This window comes from Gorilla gorilla, chromosome 19 (assembly GCF_029281585.2).
Source record: "Gorilla gorilla gorilla isolate KB3781 chromosome 19, NHGRI_mGorGor1-v2.1_pri, whole genome shotgun sequence".
In the NCBI taxonomy this organism is placed as follows: domain Eukaryota; kingdom Metazoa; phylum Chordata; class Mammalia; order Primates; family Hominidae; genus Gorilla; species Gorilla gorilla.
Genome location: NC_073243.2, coordinates 19731199 through 19750806, shown reverse-complemented (window position 1 = coordinate 19750806; position 19608 = coordinate 19731199). Strand labels below are relative to the sequence as shown.

At 46.4% G+C, this 19608-nt stretch overlaps 1 non-coding gene across 1 annotated transcript; it reads left to right on the top strand.

The window, feature by feature from the left end:
* Positions 1-10123: 10123 nt before the first annotated feature.
* LOC115931402 (U6 spliceosomal RNA) lies at positions 10124-10227 on the top strand. The gene has a single exon (XR_004067900.1). It is a non-coding gene; the product is annotated as a U6 spliceosomal RNA (small nuclear RNA).
* Positions 10228-19608: the final 9381 nt, after the last annotated feature.

Sequence of the window (19608 nt, the reverse complement as noted above, 5' to 3'; positions counted from 1 at the left end):
TCACTGTGTTGGCCAAGTTGGTCTCGAACTTCTGACCTCAGGTGATCCACCTGCCTTGGCCTCCCAAAGTACTGGGATTACAGGCATGGGCCACTGCACCCGGCCTTTATTTCTTAATATGATCATCTGTGAGTATTTTAAAACAAACTAACAGTATACACAAAAGTGTTTCATTTATAATGTGAATAAAGTTGCTTCTTGCCTCTGATTCTGTTTAATTCTACAGAAGACATACTGGCAATGTTTGGTCTGATTTTTCTTTTAAGACGGAGTCTCACTTTGTTGCCCAGGCTGTAGTGCAGTGGCGCAATCTTGGCTCACTGATACCTCTGCTTCCCGGGTTCTCCTGCCTCAGCCTCCCATGTAGCTGGGATTACAGGTGCCCGCCACCACACCCAGCTAATTTTTTGTATTTTTGGTAGAGATGGGATTTCATGTTGGCCAAGCTGGTTTTGAACTCTCAACCTCAGGTGATCCGCCTGCCTCGGCCTCCCAAAGTGCTGGGATTCCAGGTGTGAGCCACCGTGCCTGGCCTATATCAGTTCTCATGCCATGAAATAGTTCCCCTTAATCACAGACTAAAAAACTATATATTTTTTCACTTCTATTGAAGTCTTAGATGGATTTCCTGATAGAGAATGTAAAATTTACACTCAATGATCATCACAGAAATAAAATTGTTACAATCTTTTAAAATCCTTTTATTCACCTTGAAAGCAATTTTGGATTTCAGACTTTAAAAATAATATTTCCTGGCTGGTGGCAGTGGCTCACGCCTGTAATCCCAGCACTTTGGGAGACCAAGGCGGGCGGATCACCTGAGGCCGGGAGTTCAAGACCAGCCTGACCAACGTGGAGAAACCCCATCTCTACTAAAAATACAAAATTAGGCAGGCATGGTGGTGCATGCCTGTAATCCCAGCTACTCGGGAGGCTGAGGCAGAATTGCTTGAATTCGAGAGGTGGAGGTTGTGGTGAGCTGAGATCGTGCCATTGCACTCCAGCCTGGGTAACAAGAGAGACACTCCATCTCAAAAAATATATATATATCTATATATATTATGTTCACTGAAGGTTGCTTTAAGGATGGTGCTAGGCCAATACTGAGAAGAGTACACCTGTAACAAAATAGGCATTCCGTAATCTTTTTTTAAGTTAATGAGCAAAAAAATTAAAAATATATGTTTCAACTGGATCATATTTCCCAATGCAAATACCAGGGGCTTCCACGAAAAACTTTTGAGGGCTTTTTTTTTTTCTTGAAGGGCAATTTTTTTCATATAAAGTTTGTATTGAACAAACTTTTACAAAGAACGATTTCGCACTATGGCAGAGTATGTCTGCACATCGCATTTGTATTTGCTCTTTATGATGAAATTATCAAACACATTAATAAGATCTGAAGGTCTAGTTTCCAAGAAAGGAAGATGGTCATGGATGCTGGTGTAAGCCAGGCCTTCTAGAAAAATTTGAACAACTGCCTGATCCCTTGAGTTGTGAAAGGTATTTTAAAATTAGTATTGCATAGTAAAAATTATGTGTTAATTATTGTTGTCTTCAGTGTTAATTATGGGCTTACTAATTGCATAAATAATGACTTAATGTTTTATTTAAAAGTAGAGTTTAGGATGCTAAACATTTGTTTATTGTTTGCAAATATCTATGTGCTGGCATTTATGTGAGCCAAGCAGTCTGATTGGGCCAAACCCTGGGAAATGTAAATATATTTATTCTTATTTTACTATTTGGCACAGCCTGTGTCTCCCAATAACTGTAATAATGTCTGCTATTGAATCGTGGCAGACACCATGCAGTGTTTCTCGGAATACAGGCAGCCCTCCTACACTCTGCATCAGAGCCCCTCCCGCAGGGGATGCTTGTTAAAGGATGGATTTGCAGGACCTGCCGCTGAATCAGAACTTAAGTTTAAAAAAGGCTGCACCTTCACGGGTGCTTGCTCTGTCCTACCAGTGAGCTTCCCTTTAGTTTCGCGTTTCCACAGGAAACAGGAATAGATCTAAAATTCCCTTTGCACTTGGACTGGTTTCCTTTGCTGACCTAATACAGAATAGCTTTTTGTGCTGTGACTGCGAGTGTGTTGAACAGATCCTCTGTATTTTAGGAGAAGAAATTTGGTGCCTTGTTGCTCACCATCACCACTGGCCCTGGTAGCTCTGCGGATAAACCAGCTTGGATTTCACCCTTGAGGATTAACATTGCAACACTGCATAGGCACATAAAGCCACCTGAAAGTCAAGATGAGGCAGGTAATGTGCGCACTGGGATCTCGTGTGGTTGGTGTCTTGTCTTTTGCCATTTGTCAGGCACAGCAGCTGCAGTTGCTGAAGCAGGTGAGTAACTTTCAAGAGCCGAACCAACTGCAAGAAGCTCTCCTGGAAAAGGGCATGAAGGCTGCTGACCCTCGTCCTGTCCCTCTGCCGACCAACTCCACACCTGGGATTAGAGGGGAGGAAACATTTATCCCATACTCTCTTATGTTCTATTGCTGGGGACCTGCAAATTAAACTGACAGAACACAGATTAACGAGAGAAAAAGGATACAAATTTTACGGATGTTAATGTTTTATGGGTACAGGAGCTTCACAAAAAGAAGTAGAAAACTCCAATAAGTGTTTAGACTTGAGAAATTATATAGTATTTGAGCAAAGGGTGATAGGTTATAGAGAAGTGACTGAATCAAGGAAAGAATGTTTGGGCTTCCGGGGTAATAAGCTGTAAGAAAGTGTTTAGGAATATATGAGAGAAATTAATGGACGAGAACAGTTCTCTCTCTTCCATTTGTTGGTTTATGTAGACTTCTCTCGATGCAACTCCTGTCACTGGTGATAAGAGTCACTCTCTTTCTTCTGGGTACAGAGGGGCATCTTCCTCAAAGCAAAATTTAGGTCCTGCATTTAGGCAGATAAGGGAGGACAGAGAACTTTTACTGCATCTGTTGTTTCTTCATTGTCTATAGCTCAAAGTAGTCTTTTGCCGAGGTAGCATATTTTGGGGGTGGCATGTTGTGATCCTCTTTAGGATCATCAGCACCTCCAGCTGGGGTGAGGCTGGACGGGGACTGGCACAAAGGAGGCTTTCAGGCAGTTTCCTTGAGTTCTAACCGCAACCCCTGCAGAACAATTGGCCTGTGGCCTGTGGCCTGCTGTCCCCACTATGCCTGAATTGCTGTGGACTAGTTTATGAATAGCCCTCTGAACCCAGAGGAAGCTCGAGGAGCAGAATTGACATACCCATCAGCTAGAATCGCTGTAGGAAGACAGAATCAGTGAACATAAAGTATCCAAGTTCGAACAACTGAAAATGAAATCATAATTAATTTTTAAAAGAGTTTTGTGAAATATGTGGATAAAGCATACTTTCCGATGAGCCTAATACTATGAATGATAAATTATAAATGGGAGTCCTATTTCAAATCTAAGCAAGGACGGCTGGGCGCAGTGACTCATGCCTGTAATCCCAGCACTTTGGGAGGCCGAGGCGGGTGGATCACTTGAGGCTAGGAGTTCAAGACCAGCCTGGTAAACATGGTGAAACCCCCATCTCTACTAAAAATACATAAATTAGCTGGGCATGGTGGCAGGTGCCTGTAATCCCAGCTACTCAGGAGGCTGAGGCAGGAGAATCACTTGAACCCAGGAGGTGGAGGTTGCAGTGAGCTGAGATCGTGCCACTGCACTCCAGCCTGGGTGACAGAGTGAGACTCCATCTAAAAAAGAAAAAAAAAAAAATCCAAGCGGACTTAGACTCACAGAAATCATTATGTTCCACGAGAGGGCAGTATAGTAACTCGTTTATAAAACAGTAGGCTCGGAAGAGCAGAGGAAAACATTTGTGAACAGTTTTAAAATTTGTGATGAGCACCGGGCACGGTGGCTCACACCTGTAATCTCAGCACCTTGGGAGGCCGAGGCGGGCGGATCACCTGAGGTTGGGAGTTTGAGACCAGCCTGACCAACGTGGTGAAACCCCGTCTCTGCTAAAAATACAAAAAAATTAGCCGGGCGTGGTGGCGCATGCCTGTAATCCCAGCTACTCGGGAGACTGAGGCAGGAGAATTGCTTGAACCCCGGAGGCGGAGGTTGCAGTGAGCGGAGATCGCGCCACTGCACTCCAGCCTGGGCAACAAGAGCAAAACTCCGTCTCAAAAAACAAACGAACAAACAAACAAAAGATTGTGATGAGAACTGCTTTGAGCAGAAACAAAATCAAATAGCATTTTTACCATAAAGTGTTTGTCTCTATGACATGAAGCCTACTCAGGAAGATTGGTTTTTTCAAGTCGGAATGACATACTTTTGAAAAAGTAAGTTGCTTGACTTGGAATTAAATGGAATTGCTTTCATTCGTTGCTATGTTGCTCGGTTGCTATGTGGTCTAGTAGAAGCTACAAACAAAATCCAGGAGATCACATTTCCTCTGTCTCAGCCCCTGGAAAAGCTTCATATGCCTGAGTCCTCACCTCCAGTTGTGCCTGGAGCTACGAAGTTTGCGGGAGAGTTTAAATTGGGAAAGATAGTAATCCTTACAGCCAGCTTTATCTGAACTCTGAGTACCAGGCTGGGCGCTTTACATGGATTATTTCTTTCAGACCCATGATAGCTCTATGAGTTAGGAACTATTATTATCTTCATTTGATAGACGAGGAAACCAAGGCCCATAGAGGACTGAGTGCTTGCCCGTGGGACACGGCTCATCGATGGCAGATGCAAAGTCGGGATTCAAACCGGGCAGATCAAATCTAGATCCCAAGTTTGAGCTATTTCTAGGCAATTGGTGGCAAAGACAGAACTAGAACCCATATCTCTTTGTTACAAATTAAAGAATGACTTTAATATTGAAAACGATGTGTATGGCGGGACTGGGTAGCATAAACCTTTGGAAGACGGCTGATGGGACAGACACAAAGTGACTGTGTTTGCAAAAAGACAGGTTCATGTCAAGAAACAAGAACATTCCAGGCTGAGCTGGGATGCCCCATTTATGCCAATTATGCAGTGTCAGAGTGGCCAAGACCAGAGGGATTTCCCCATTGCCTTCTCAAACTCCAAAGAGCTCTGAGATCCACAAGCTGGTGGGGTTCCCAGGAGAAGCCTGCAGAAGGTGTTTCCTCCTTCAGGGCACAGAAGAGGACGGAGAGAAGTTCCCCTAAATCCCCAGAGCCCTTAGTCAAGTTCATCCCAAAACTATCCGAATAATCATCACTGCTATCCCTTGAGAATTCAAATGCCAGGCCCTGTGCTAAGCATTTTACTTGTGTTAGCTCATTTAATCCTCATAGCAATTCAATGAGGTGGTGCCTATGTTCACCATCTGGGAATTTCACGGGCTGGCCCCTCTCACAGGAGTTGCATCATGTAAGGCATGTGTACATATATGCATGAGAAAGCATGTCTTGTACACAAATTGGTTTTCCTAAACCCTCCCTCATCTTTGAGCAATGCAGCCAACTTTGTTTTTAAAATGCAGCCCACTTCTGAGTAAGCACGGCAGATTGCTCACTTCCCCCTTCCAAAACTCCACTGAAATGGCAATAAAGGAATCAAGAATATATAAACTCATAAGGGGATAAAATGAGGGAAGAGATGAACATGGATGAGAGAGTCCCACAAATATCTGGAAGAGGGAGAGGAGCAGGAGCTGACATGGCAGAGCTGAGGATCACTACCTGGCTCCCTGCAGATGAGGAAACTAATAAGCAGAAGCGGGGTGGTCTTGTAGAACTCTAGGTGCTGAGGACGGGGAGATCCAAATCTACAGAAGGTGGACATGAGGCATGGGACTAAAAACAGGGGGGCTACGTGGCCTGTATAGGGGGAGGATGGACCCCCTTCCTCCTCCTACAGCAGGCGCACCCCAGCTGTCTCCACCCACCCATTGCACGCCTCCCCACCCTCACTGCCAGCAGGAGGTTTGACACATTCTCTCTGGATAACTGAATGGCTCCAGAGAAAAGACCTCCACATTCTGACATCTTGGAGTCCTGCCCCAATTTGAAAGCCAGTTTGGGCCGGGCGCAGTGGCTCACACCTGTAATCCCAGCACTTTGGGAGGCCAAGGCAGGTGGATCACCTGAGGTCACAAGTTTGAGACCAGCCTTACCAACATGGTGAAGCCCCATTTCTACCAAAAAAAAAAAAAAAAGAACCAAAATTAGCCGGGCCTGGTGGCACATGCCTGTAATCCCAGCTACTCAGGAGGCTGAGGCAGGAGAATCACTTGAACCGGGGAGGCAGAGGTTGCAATGAGCCGAGATTGCGCCATTGCATTCCAGCCTGGGCAACAAGAGCAAAACTCCATAAAAAGAAAGAAAGAAAGAATGAAAGAAAGAAGGAAGGAAGGAGAAAGAGAGAAAGAAAAGAATGAGAAGAAAGAAAGAGAAGAAAGGAAGGAAAGAAAGAAAAAGAAAGAAGGAAGGAAAGAAAAAGAAAGAAAGAAAAGAAAGAAGCCAGTTTGCTATCCAATGACCTTATTGTAAGTCCTTCTATGGACAAGCCTCACCCACTCACTCAGAGTTCCCACTCATGTGTTTAGTGAGTCACACTTAGACAAGAACAGGCAGCCCAGGATCACCCAATGTTTAAAGACAGCCTCCAACTTGGAAGAGACGGATCCAGACAAATAGGATAAAGGAATTTGGAGAAAGCAGAGATGATAGAAGGAGTAGAAAAAAAGTGAAAAAAAAATTTGATAATTTCTTCAGAAAAGTAAAGTAAGATGTTATATCCATTAAACAAGAGTTAGATGCTTTATTCTCTATTTTGGATGTTACTTTTAAAGGAATTAATGAAAAATCAAAAATGAAATTTTGGAAATTGTTCAAAAGAAGAGTAAGAATAAAATATTTAAAAGCAAGTTTGGTGGAAGATAAAGTAGAACAAAAATAAACAGAGATTTAAAAATAATAATAATTGAAAAAATATAAGAATGAGGACCACTCTAGGAAGTCCAATTTCCAGCTAATAGAAATTCTATAAAGAGAAAATAGAGGAGAGAGAGTGAGAGTAAAAATAATACCACTTCACAAAATTGAAAGATGTGAGTCTCCAGATTGAGAGGCCCAACTAAATGCCCACCCCAAGGTGCATCATCACAAATTTCAGAATACCCAGAATAAAGAATAGATTTCTAAAGCTCCCTGAGAGAAAAAAACATACGAAAGATCAGGTATCAGCCTTGGACTTCTAAATAGCCACACTGAAAGAAAACAATGCCTTCAAGCTTCTGTGTGAAAATGATTTTCAGCTGAGAATACTTGTAACCAGATGATCAATGAAATAGGAAGGTGGAATAAAAGCATCTCAGACATGCAAGGAGTCAAATTTTACCTCACATGTATGTCCTCTCTTAAGTAGCTACTGCAGGATGTGCACCCACAAAATGAGAAAGTAAACTAAGAAAAATAATGTGGAACTAGAAGTCATGGGATTCAATGCTGAACAGCAGTGAAGAGAAATGCCAGGATGATAGTGGTTAGAGAGCTACCAGTCCAGAGGGGAGCAGGATGGCAGGCACCAGGAGTGAGGCACCCAAGGAATCAAAGAAAATGACACGTTTGAGGATATGGAAAATAGTATCCAGAAACATGAAAGCACTTGGGGAAAAAATGAGCAATTGCCACATAGAATAGTAGGCAAATGACAAACAAAAAGTAATGATAAATTCCAGGAAATAAATGAAGAGTATGGCTCATGCAAAGGGCCTAAAGTAGAAGTGAGCCTAATGCATTCAGGGACTAACAAGAAGAGTGGGGCTGCGGCAGAACTGGAGAGGGGGAGGAGACTAGGCAATGAGGTCAGAGAGACAAGAAGGGTCAGGACATTGTGAGGACTCGGGCATTGACTCTGAGCAAGATGGGAGCTGCTGCAGTGTTTTGTGCCGAAAAGTGACATGATCTGACTTACATGTTGGCAGAATAATTCTGCCTATGTGTTGAGAATAAATGGTAGGAGGGACTAGGTGGAAGTAGGATGCTATTGCAGTCAGAAGGCCACTGCAGTGATCCAGGGGAAAGACCATACTGATGGCCCCATTGGATGATGGTGGCTTGGACCAGGGTGGAAGCATTGGAGGTGGTGAGAAGCGATTGGATTCTGGATATTTTGAAGGCAGAGCCAAATATTCCTTGACATACAGAATGCAAGGTATGAAAGAAAGAGATAAATCAGAGATGGCCTGAGCAGCTGGAGGGATGAAGCTGCAGTCAAATGAGATGAGGAGACCACAGTTGGAACAGTGTTCCCATCACCTGTTACTGAACCAACCTCAATTTACAGACATAAAACAACAGTCATTGATTATTATCAGCTCTGGTGACCCTGGCAGTTGACTGGGCTCAGATAGGCAGGTCTCACTCGGTGGTTGGGGCTAGAGTCATCTCAAAGGCCTCCTTGCTCACATGTCTGGTGCGTCTACTAGAAGACTCTTAGAGCTCGAGGATGGACTAGGAGGGGCTCCTTGGGCCTCTCTCTACGTGGTCTCTGCACATGATCTCTCCAGCATGGTGGCTGGTGGCTTCCTGCATGGTGGTCCAGGGCTCCAAAGGCTCAGGTCCTAAAATGAGAGGGAAGCTGTATCGTGCTGTGCGACCTGTGTCAGAAGCAACACAGCGTCACTTCAGTGGCATTGTGTTCCTTAGAGTTCAGCCACCATGTGCAAGGCGGGAGGGAATCAGATTCCCCGTCTTGACGAGAGGAGAGTCCGAGAATCTGCAGATATGTTTTAAAACCACCTCGGCAGGTTTTGGGGAGACCGTAAGAGTTGAGGAACATTTTGAGTTGAATATTATTTGCATAGTGATTAAAATAAAAACACTATCAATTTAACCAAAGTTGTGATATGACCACATTGTGGGAGGACTGAGCAGAGGAAGTGATGGGGTCACATTGGGACAGGGCCCAGTTCCCAGCCCCCACAGTGGGAAATCAATGGGCACATACAAAGAAAGGATCAAGAAAGAAGAGTAGGACAATGTCAGAAATCCGGGGATAAATACAAAGCGAAATACATAGAAGAGATAAGGATGGTTCCTTCCCAGGAGTAAGACGGGGTGAATGGGATGGTGGGGGAAGGGGGTTAGTGTTTTTCTTTCTTTCTTTTTTCTTTCTTTCTTTTCTTTCTTCTTTCTTTCTTTTTTCTCTCTTTCTCTCTCCTTCCTTCCTTCCTTCTTTTTTCTATTTTTTCTTTCTCTTTCTTTTCTTTCTTTGTTCTCTTTCTTTCTTTCTCTCTTTCTTTCTCTTTCTTCCCTTCCTCCCTCCCTCCCTCTCTCTCTCTCTCTTTCTCTCTTTCTCTCTCTCTTTCTCTTTCTTTCTTTCTTTCTTTCTTTCTTTCTTTCTTTCTTTCTTTCTTTCCTTCCTTCTTTCTTTCTTTCTCTTCTTCTTTTTTTTTTGACAGAGTCTCACTCTGTTGCCCAGGCTGGAATGCAGTGGCACAACCTAGGCTCACTGCAACCTCCGTCTCCCAGGTTCAAGCTATTTTCCTGCCTCAGCCTCCCGAGTAGCTGGGACTACAGGCACCCCCCACCACGCTCAGCTAATTTTAGTATTTTTAGTAGAGATGGGGGTTTCACCATATTGGCCAGGCTGGTCTCGAACTCCTGACCTTGTGATCCGCCCGCCTTGGCCTCCCAAAGTGCTGGGATTACAGGCATCAGCCACCACACCCAGCCAGTGTTTTTCAATATGGTTTTTAGTACCATTTGATTTTTTTTTTTTTTTTGAGACGGGGTCTCACTCTGTTGCCCAGGCTGGAGTGCAGTAGTGCAATCTCAGCTCTCTGCAACTTCCACCTCCAGGGTTCAAGCGATTCTCATGCCTCCGTCTCCTGAGTAGCTGGGACCACAGGCCCACGCCACCATGCCCGGCTAATTTTTGTGTTTTCAGTAGAGATGGTGTTTCACCCTGCTGGCCAGGCTGGTCTCCAACTCCTGACCTCAGGTGATCCTCCCCTCTCAGCTTCCCAAAGTGCTGGGATTACAGGCATGAGCCACTGTCCCTGGCCTCCATTTGACTTTTTAATTTGTGTACATGTATTACTTGGTAAAATAACTGTTTTAAAAGGATGTAAATTTCATTTGTATAAAATTGATGTTAAAAATGATAGAACAGTGCTCACTTCAGCAGCACATATGCTAGAATTGGAATGATGCTGAGATTAGCATGGCCCCTGAGCAAAGGTGATACGTGAATTCATGAAGTGTTCCATATATCTTTTATGTAAAAAAAAAGTTTTTTTAACTCAAAATTTTTAAAAATGAGAGAAAAAAATGCCCCCAGTCTGGGCAACATAGTGAGATCCCATCTCTAAAAAATAAAAATTAGGCCAGGTGCCGGGGCTCACGCCTGTAATCCCAGCACTTTGGGAGGCCGAGGCGGGTGGATCACGAGGTCAGGAGATCGAGACCATCCTGGCTAACACAGTGGAACCCCATCTCTACTAAAAAAAAATACAAAAAATTAGCCGGGTGTGGTGGGGGGTGCCTGTAGTCCCAGCTACTCAGGAGGCTGAGGCAGGAGAATGGCGTGAACCTGGGAGGCATAGCTTGCAGTGAGACTGTGCCACTGCACTCCAGCCTAGGTGACAGAGCGAGACTCTGTCTCAAAATAAATAAATAAATAAATAAATAAAAATAAATAACTTGCTGGGCATGGTGGTGAGCATCTGTAATCCCAGCTACTCAGGAGGCTACAGTGAGAGGATTGCTTGAGACCAGGAGTTCGAGGCTGCAGTGAGCTGTGATTGAACCACTGCTCTCCAGTCTGGGCTACAGAACTAGACCTTGTCTGTTAAAAAATAAAAATTAAGGCTGGGCGTGGTGGCTCACGCCTGTAATCCCAGCACTTTGGGAGGCCGAGGCAGGTGGATCATCTGAGGTCAGGAGTTCAAGACCAGCCTATCCAACATGGTGACACCCCATTTCTACTAAAAATACAAAAAAATTAGCCGGGTTTGGTCGTGGGTGCCTGTAATCCCAGGTACTTGGGAGACCGAGGCAGGAGAATCACTTGAACCCGGGAGGCGGAGGTTGCAGTGAGCCTAGGTTGTGCCATTGCACTCCAGCCTGGGTGACAGGAGCAAAACTCCATCTCAAAAAAAAAAAAAAAAACCCACAAAAATTTAAAAAGTTAAAAAATAAAAAATAGCCCCATCCCTATAGCAAGCACAATTTTTGTGTGTCTGTGTGTGTGACGGAGTTTTGCTCTTGTCACCCAGGCTGTAGTGCAATGGCGCAATCTCACCTCACTGCAACCTCTGCCTCCTGGGTTCAAGCGATTCTCCTGCCTCAGCCTCCTGAGTAGCTGGGATTATAGGCATGCGCCACCACGCCCGGCTAATTTTTTTGCATTTTTAGTCAAGACGGGGTTTCACCATGTTGGCCAGGCTGGTCTCGAACTCCTGACCTCAGGTGAGCCACTGCCTCGGCCTCCCAAAGTGCTGGGATTACAGGCGTGAGCCACTGCGCCCGGCCTGGCAAGTGCAATTTTAGGAAATACTCCAGCCCAGTCCTCTTTCCCCTCTGTGCCTTCTCCTTGGTGTCTCTGGCTCCAAAGAGTGCTCGGATTCACATGATCAGTTCACCTTGTGGATCTCCCACCAAGGACCACTGCAGCTCCCCGAGTCTCCGGTGCCCAGTAACCCCCTCCCCGATCCTCCCGGCCTCATGCCCATTGCAAAGGAGAAAACTGGCTCTGTGAGTTCCCGTGTTCATCAAAAGTGGAGTGCAGACTACAAGCCAGACCTCCTGGCTTAAGTTTAATGGTGTCTCCAGGATAAAAATGGTGGTTGCTGTCACTGTAGATGATCCGGCAGGTGGCATGGGGGACAGATGAGGGGGGCAACGTTCCTGGAAGGGAAGTCCATCCCTCTAAATTAAGTGCGTTGATTTTCCCGAATAAAGACACGCCTATCATGAAATCCACTGCCTGGAAAAGATACTTGATACAGCAACTGTGATGGCCCCTGGCTGAAAATACTCCGTTTCCCGTTAGTCACCCTCCTCAGGTCAGGGTAAGCCTGCTGGCTAAAGCAACAGAAAGAAGCAAACAGATCTGTGGAATGAAATTCCTTGGCTAACAGGAAAACTGCAGTGAGGGGAGTACGGGGCAGGGGACAAGGTTCTGAGCAGAACTTCGGGTTTTTCTCTTGCCCTTGGTGCGGTGGGGGTGGGGGACATGAATCTGGGATGTGGAGAATCAGTCCGGAGTAGGGGGTGGGCCTGATAGAGTAGATGAGAAACCTAGCCCGGGAGGCAACGTTATTGTCATCATTGTTAAACCTCTGCAGACCAGAAACCACCAGGACAGCCAACTAACCCTGATTATTATTATATTCATAATAACGCTTGTGTTTTGTCAAAGCCCTTATTCGAGTGCTGTAAGTGGCCTGGAAGGTGATGTTCCCCAAATATGCCAACATGCAATGCAATGGTAACTGTGATGGTTGGAGTGGTTTTCACAGGCGGGCAAAACAACTCTGCCATGGTCAGGTGAACAGAAGCCCCTGAGACCTGGGATGGCAGAGGGGACAGACATGAACAGAATCCGTCTCTGCCCCGAGGCTGCTCACATCGGACCCACAGCCCGGAGTGGCCGAGGTGCCTGCATTTTCCTCAGCAGCAGGAGCCGTGGTTTGCGCTGTGGCTCTGCCACGTGCCGCGTGGTTAATCCAGTTTGCTTGACTGCACCAGGGTGGAATCTGAGTGTCTTATTAACTGAAGGGTGCTGCCCTGTTCAACATTCTGTGGGTTCCAAAGCGAGTGGAGCGGGAGGCATGGTTGGCTTCTTCCTCGCTGGCCTCGTTTTTTGACAAACAACGGCAGGTTCCCCACGGGGTCTCTGGCCCAGCTTCTCAGCACGTCTCTGTTCTAACTGAATTTGATTTTCTTTTTTTTTTTTTTCAGTCTCGTGCTAGTGACGGAGGGGAATGAGACTGTGATCTCCCTCATGACACTAATTAATATCCTTCATCCAAGGTGGTGACACTGTACTTTGGGGCTGAAATCTGAAACTTAACCAATGGCAGTTCTGGTCCAGCCTGGAGAGGCTAAGTGACAGCTTGTTACCTTCAGCTTCATTTATTAACATCAGCTGAATAAACAAATCCCGGTGGGAGCAGAGCCCTGCTGCCCAGGAACCCCTCCCACTGGTTCTCAAAACTCTCTGGTGATTGGAATTGAAGCCATCTTGAGTAAGAAGGTCCCACTGGAAAGAAATTCAGTGGCACCTGATTAATTCTGAAAGTAAGCACTTAACCTTCAGGAGCTTGGGCTGAACCACTCATTCTTTCATTCCATTCCTCCTGTATTTACTTGGCACCAAACAACCTGTCCACTCAGCAGTACAAGCCATCTATTAAGAAATACTGATGGAGGCCAGGTGCGGTGGTTCACGCCTGTAATCCCAGCACTTTGGGAGGCCAAGGCGGGCGGATCACGAGGTCAGGAGATTGAGAGCATCCTGGCTAACAGGTGAAACCCCGTCTCTACTGAAAATACAAAAAAGTTAGCTGGGCGTGGTGGCGGGCACCTGTAGTCCCAGCTATTTGGGAGGCTGAGGCAGGAGAATGGCGTGAACCCGGGAGGCGGAGCTTGCCGATCTCAGTGAGCCGAGATCGCACCACTGCACTCCAGCCTGGTCGACAGAGTGAGACTCCGTCTCAAAAAAAAAAAAAAAAAAAAAAAAAAAAAAGTACTGCTGGAGCGCCTGCTAGATCCGGTAGGGAAGCAGGCGCATGCTCTGCCCTCAGGGAGCTTATAGTCTAGTGATAAAACAGGAGCTGTGAGTGACAGGATGAAGTTCACGGTGCCCCGGGAACAGAGATGATGGTGGGATGTTGATGAAGCCTCGCCAAGGAAATGGTGTTTAGACAATGAGACAATGTAGCCGACCTAAGAAACCAGGTCTGCTCATTTCTGCTGCCAGCGTAATTTCACAAAGCCCCTCGTTCTGTGACCACATACAGCTCTTCGAAAAGGCGCTGTGAAGGCAAAAGAGGACAGAGCACACGGCCAGGGGAGGTGGTCCCCAATGCTCCGCTAAGAAACTGCTTATCCCAAGGACAACAGGAATCCAGTCACTGGAGGTAGTGACATGATCAGATGTGCATTTTAAGATCATTCTAGTTCCAATATGGACAATGGATTAGAGAAGGACAAGAGTGAGGCCTGGAAACCAGTTTTAGGAGGTAGTTGTTCTAATCCAAGTGAGAAGTGACATGAGCTAGGTCAGGTTACAGGCAGAGTGGGTGGAGAGAGCTGGGATGGAGAGATACAGAAATCTCTTATTTATTTATTTTTTTGAGACAGGGTCTCACTTTGTTGCCCAGGCTGGAGTGCAATGGGCGATTACAGCTCACTGCAGCCTTGCCCTCCCAGGCTGAAGCAATCCTTCTGCCTCAGCCTCCAGAGTAGCTAGGACTACAGGTGCATACCACTATGCTTGGCTAATTTTTAAACTTTTTGTAGAGATGCGGGGTCTCACTATGTTGCCCAGGCTGGTCTTGAACTCCTGGACTCAAGCAATCCTCCCAGCTTGGCCTCCCAAATTGCTGAGATTACAGATGCGAGTCACTGCGCCCAGCCCAGAAATCTTTCTAATATAGAAAAAGTTCTTGGCTGGGTGTGGTGGCTCACGCCTACAATCCCAACACTTTGGGAGGCTGAGGCAGGCGGATCACTTGAGGTCAGGAGTTTGAGACCAGCTTGGCCAACATGGTGAAACCCTGTCTCTACAGAAAATACAGAAATTAGCTGGGCGTGGTGGTGCACACCTGTAATCCCAGCTACTCGGGAGGCCGAGGCAGGAGAACCGCTTGAACCCAGGAGGCAGAGGCTGAGAGCCGAGATCATGCCATTGCACTCCAGCCTGGGCAATGGGAGTGAGACTCTGACACACACACATGCACACACACACACACACGTTCTTAAAAATCAAGTGAAAAAGCCAGACACAGTGGCTCATGCCTGTAATCCCAGCACTTTGGGAGGCCAAGGCGGGTGGATCACCTGAGGTCAGGAGTTCGAGACCAGCCTGGCCAACATGGAGAAACCCCGTCTCTACCAAAAAAGTACAAAAATTAGTGATCCGCCTGCCTCGGCCTCCCAGAGTGCTGGGATTACAGGCGTGAGCCACTGCACCCGGCCTCAAGTAACTTTTGAATCCACCACCCTGTGCACCCTTAGGGAATATACCCAAAGGTGGGGAAAGGGGCTGAAGGGAAATCCCAAACCTTACTTGGTGGGTTTGTTGTTGGCAGTGACATCAGTTTAAGAATTTGGAAACTACTGTTTCAGAATTTGGACATTGCGGTACAGAAGAAATCTGTAAGTGTATTGAAATTGTTGGGAATCAGGACGGTTTGAGAAAAGGAAAAATATGGACTAATGTACAGGTGAGGCCTGTGGTGCTGAATTGAAGCTGGAGGTTTCAGTATACTTGGAGGCTCTCCTAAAACATCTTAGCTCTGTTCACTGCCAGGGCCTAGAAGCAGGACACCCAGCAAAACGGGCACACCGAGTTCCTGGACCTTCACTGGGAAATAAAAATTCTCCACCACAAGAGACCAGGATTTGAATAAATGACTGATTCCACAGTTGGGGCAAAGAAAGTAAAAGTTCAGTCTGGAGCGCCTTCTGCCAGAAAGCAAAAATGTGCCCAAAGGCCGGGCACGGTGGCTCACGCCTGTAATCCCAGCACTTTGGGAGGCTGAGGTGGGCAGATCACCTGAGGTCAGGAGTTCAAGACCAGCCTGGCCAACATGGTGAAACCCCGTCTCTACTAAAAATATAAAAATTAGCCAGGCATGGTGGCTTATGCCTGTAGTTGCAGCTACTCAGGAGGCTGAGGCACGAGAATCGCTTGAACGTGGGAGGTGGAGGTTGTAGTGAGCTGAGATCATGCCACTGCACTCCAGCCTGGGCAACAGAGTGAGACTCTGTCTCAAAAAAGTAAAAGAAAATAAAATGTTCAAAGAACCATGGGAATATGGCAAAAAGACACAAAGAGCTGTCTTTTCCCTCTGAACAGTTTGAGCATCAAAAAAAAAATTATAACAGTAAGCGATTACAACACATTGAATTAAAAAAAAAAGAATCCATGGGCCTCCAGGAACACTCAAAAGCTGAGTTAGAGGGAGGGAAAGACTTTCTTTGCAGAAGAATGCCAGCCAGTAAACATCAAAGAAATACTTTTTTTTTTTTTTGAGATGGAGTCTCTCTCTGTCGCCCAGGCTGGAGTGCAGTGGCACAATCTCCGCTCACTGCAAGCTCCTCCTGGGTTCACGCCATTCTCCTGCCTCAGCCTCCTGAGTAGCTGGGACTACAGGCGCCCGCCAGCACGCCCAGCTAATTTTTTGTATTTTTAGTAGAGACGGGGGTTTCACCGTACTAGCCAGGATGGTCTCGATCCCCTGACCTCGTGATTCGTCTGCCTCGGCCTCCCAAAGTCCTGGGATTACAGGCGTGAGTCACCGCGCCCAGCCAGAAATACAATTTTTTGAGACAGAGTTTCACTCTTGTTGCCCAGGCTGGAGTGCGATGGCTTAATCTCGGCTCACTGCAACCTCAACCAAATTGAGGTAAAACACTCAATTTGGACATCCACAGACTCCCCAAAGTCCTGGGCTACGAACCCTAATGTAGAAGAAGGAGCATAGAGCTTAGGTGACAGCACATAGGAGCAACAAGCCGAGGAGAGGAGGCTCTAATGAACAGAGGAGGGAAAGCAACAGCCAGAGAGGAGGGCAAGCCAGGAAGAGCCTCGGCAGCGCAAATGCCACTCAGTCTGCAAACCAGATAAGGACGCTTGCACTGGGAGTGATTAAAACTCAGATCCCCGGCCGGGCGCAGTGGCTCATGCCTGTAATCCCAGCACTTTGGGATGCCAAGGTAGGCAGATCACTTGAGGTCAGAAATTCGAGACCAGCCTGACCAACATGGTGAAACCCCGTCTGTACTAAAAATACAAAAATTAGCCTGGCATGGTGGCGGGCGCCTGTACACCCAGCTACACAGGAGGCTGAGGCACGAGAATCGCTTGAACCCGGGAGGTGGAGGTTGCAGTGAGCCAAGATTGTGCCACTGCACTCCAGCCTGGGCGACAGACTGAGACTCCGTCTCAAAAAAAACAAAAACAAAAACAAACAAAAAATCAGATCCCTAAAGATCGATTTTATATCCACCTATGTGACAGTAAGAAAGCTGGGTCAACTTCAGGAATGAAGGTGGACAGTCAAGACCTACGGTAACACCGTCTGGCGTCTCTCTGGTGCCACCACCCACATCACCTGCCTCTGGTTCAGGGCCCCTTCCCAGCTTGTCATCCCACCTACCTGGACCTTGTCCCTCCAGTGAAGGCTGCCCGGATGCCTCGGAGAGCGCAGCCTTCTTAGCTTCATTCTTCCAGAGTGCTTTTCCTTATTTGGTGCTTTCTAGGGAGTAGGCAGGTCAGGTCTTAGGGATTTTTCTTTCTTTCTTTCTTTCTTTCTTTCTTTCTTTCTTTCTTTCTTTCTTTCTTTTCTTTTTTTTTTTTTTTTTTTTTGAGACAGGGTCTCGCTCTATCTTCAGGCAGTGGCACAACCATCGCTCACTGATGCCTTGACTTCCTGGGCTCAAGCCATCCTCCCGCCTTGGCCTTCCAAGTAATGGGGACTACAAGCATGTGTCACTACACCTGGCTAATTTTAAAACTTTCTGTAGAGACAGAGTCTCACTCTGTTGCCCAGGCTCGTCTCAAACTCCAGAGCTCAAATATTTGTCCTGTCTCGGCCTCCCAAAGTGCTAGGACTACAGGCATGAGCCACCGCGCCCAGCCTAGGAATTGTTAAGGTGTTCTTTCAAAAGACTATGAGGGCTGTTTGGTGTCAAAGCAAGTCCAAGAACCAAGAGATAAGAGATCAAAAGCTCTAAAAGCAAACCCAATCCAAGCTTTAAAAGTGAGAGAGATAAGATGGCTCAGAAATAATCATACTGGGTCCATTTATCAGCTGGTTGGGAGAGCACAGCTAGCAGAGGGAGAAAAAATAAATCAAGTGGGCCATGTCCACAGGTGTAATCAACTCATCAGAATGAGTTGGTCACCTGTCACCAGCTAGAAAAACCCAAGCCAGAGTTGGTTCTGCTGGACTGGTAAGATGTCCCACCCCAAACTGACCAACTGAATCAGCATTTCTAGTCTTCTGTGCAATTGCCTGCAGCCGTATAGACCCGGTCATGATGGCAGAGAATAAAATCTTCTCTCACACCGGTCTCCAGTTACAGAGTTCTGATCACTGCAACCGGGAAAGCTGAGAACTCTTCATCATCTAGCACATTTGCGAAATTCATTGGCTTTAACAAACTGTTCCCCAAACACCTGGCCTGTGCGGTCTCCTCTCAGCAGCATGTGCTCTGTCATATTCAGAAAGTGCTTATAGGCTCTCGCTTGCCTTGAAAAATATCCATCAGCTGTCACAAAAGCTAAAACCCATCGTGGCTCTGGTGAAACGTTCACTTCAGGGAAACACACAAGCCAATTTGGTCCGACTTAATAAGTTTAACAAAATCCAGGTGAAGGAACCTATCTGGAAAAACAGAAGACTCTTATGAGCAGCTCCAAGAAATAATTCTCTCGGGAAAGGGGAAAAAAGATGTGAATTCCTCCATACCAGGGTAGAAAGCAAGATGAAATTGGGTCTCACAAATGGGGAACATTCACGTAACCCCGACCTAAAATGGTGGTTTCCAAATATCTTAGGATTGTGAGACCTTCCTCGATTTTCTTCTCATGCTTTGTCTTAGAGGTAAAATCACATTTGAAACTCACAAACTGTCTTATGATCTCTCACCCCCCACCCCCAACAAAGACCACAGACAAGAACATCATGGAACCAACTTTAAAATCTCGAGTCTGTCTCATTCTGAATGTGAGACATGAGGGACACCATTCCTAAAGTTTAAAAGAAATTGTTCTGCATTCTGGCAGGATCTGCTCTGTTTCATGCGCAGAGCGTATGGCCATGTCTGCAACTCAGGAGAGCTCTATTTAACGTGTGCGAGGACTCAGTAACATATAGGCATGCTTTTTACAGAGCCCTTGTGTTCCCAGATTGGCTTCAGGTTTGAAACCCTAAGCTTCAGTTATGTGTCCTGTTAATAATAGGTCTCACCTCCCCAAGCGTACAAGAGATGAGAGAGCTAGCAAGGGAATGGTTTCCAGAGTGGGAGAATCTGAGAGAGAGGGCAAGACTGCAGGCTGGACCAACCAATCCATGGAGAATACTGCTCACCCACCTGCAGGCTCTGCCATGTTCCTCCTGACACCCCCAGGGATCTCCTGCCCACCCCCCAATATACCACCCAAGGGACACGTGGGACCCCACAAAGGCACACAGGCACTGGTGTTGAGAGCCGGCTGCATGAGGTGAAGACACAGATCCGCTCCTTAAAGGGAAGGTTTAGAAGTGCATGGCTAAAATCCAACCCAATTATACAATGATTCTTGGCTGAGAATAAGCTAATGGCTGGAGCTCTATAGAATCTCAAGATTTTTCTATGAAAGTCCTACCACCAAACAGCTGTGAAAATAAACCAACGTTCCTTGATGGGCTTCCTCCAAG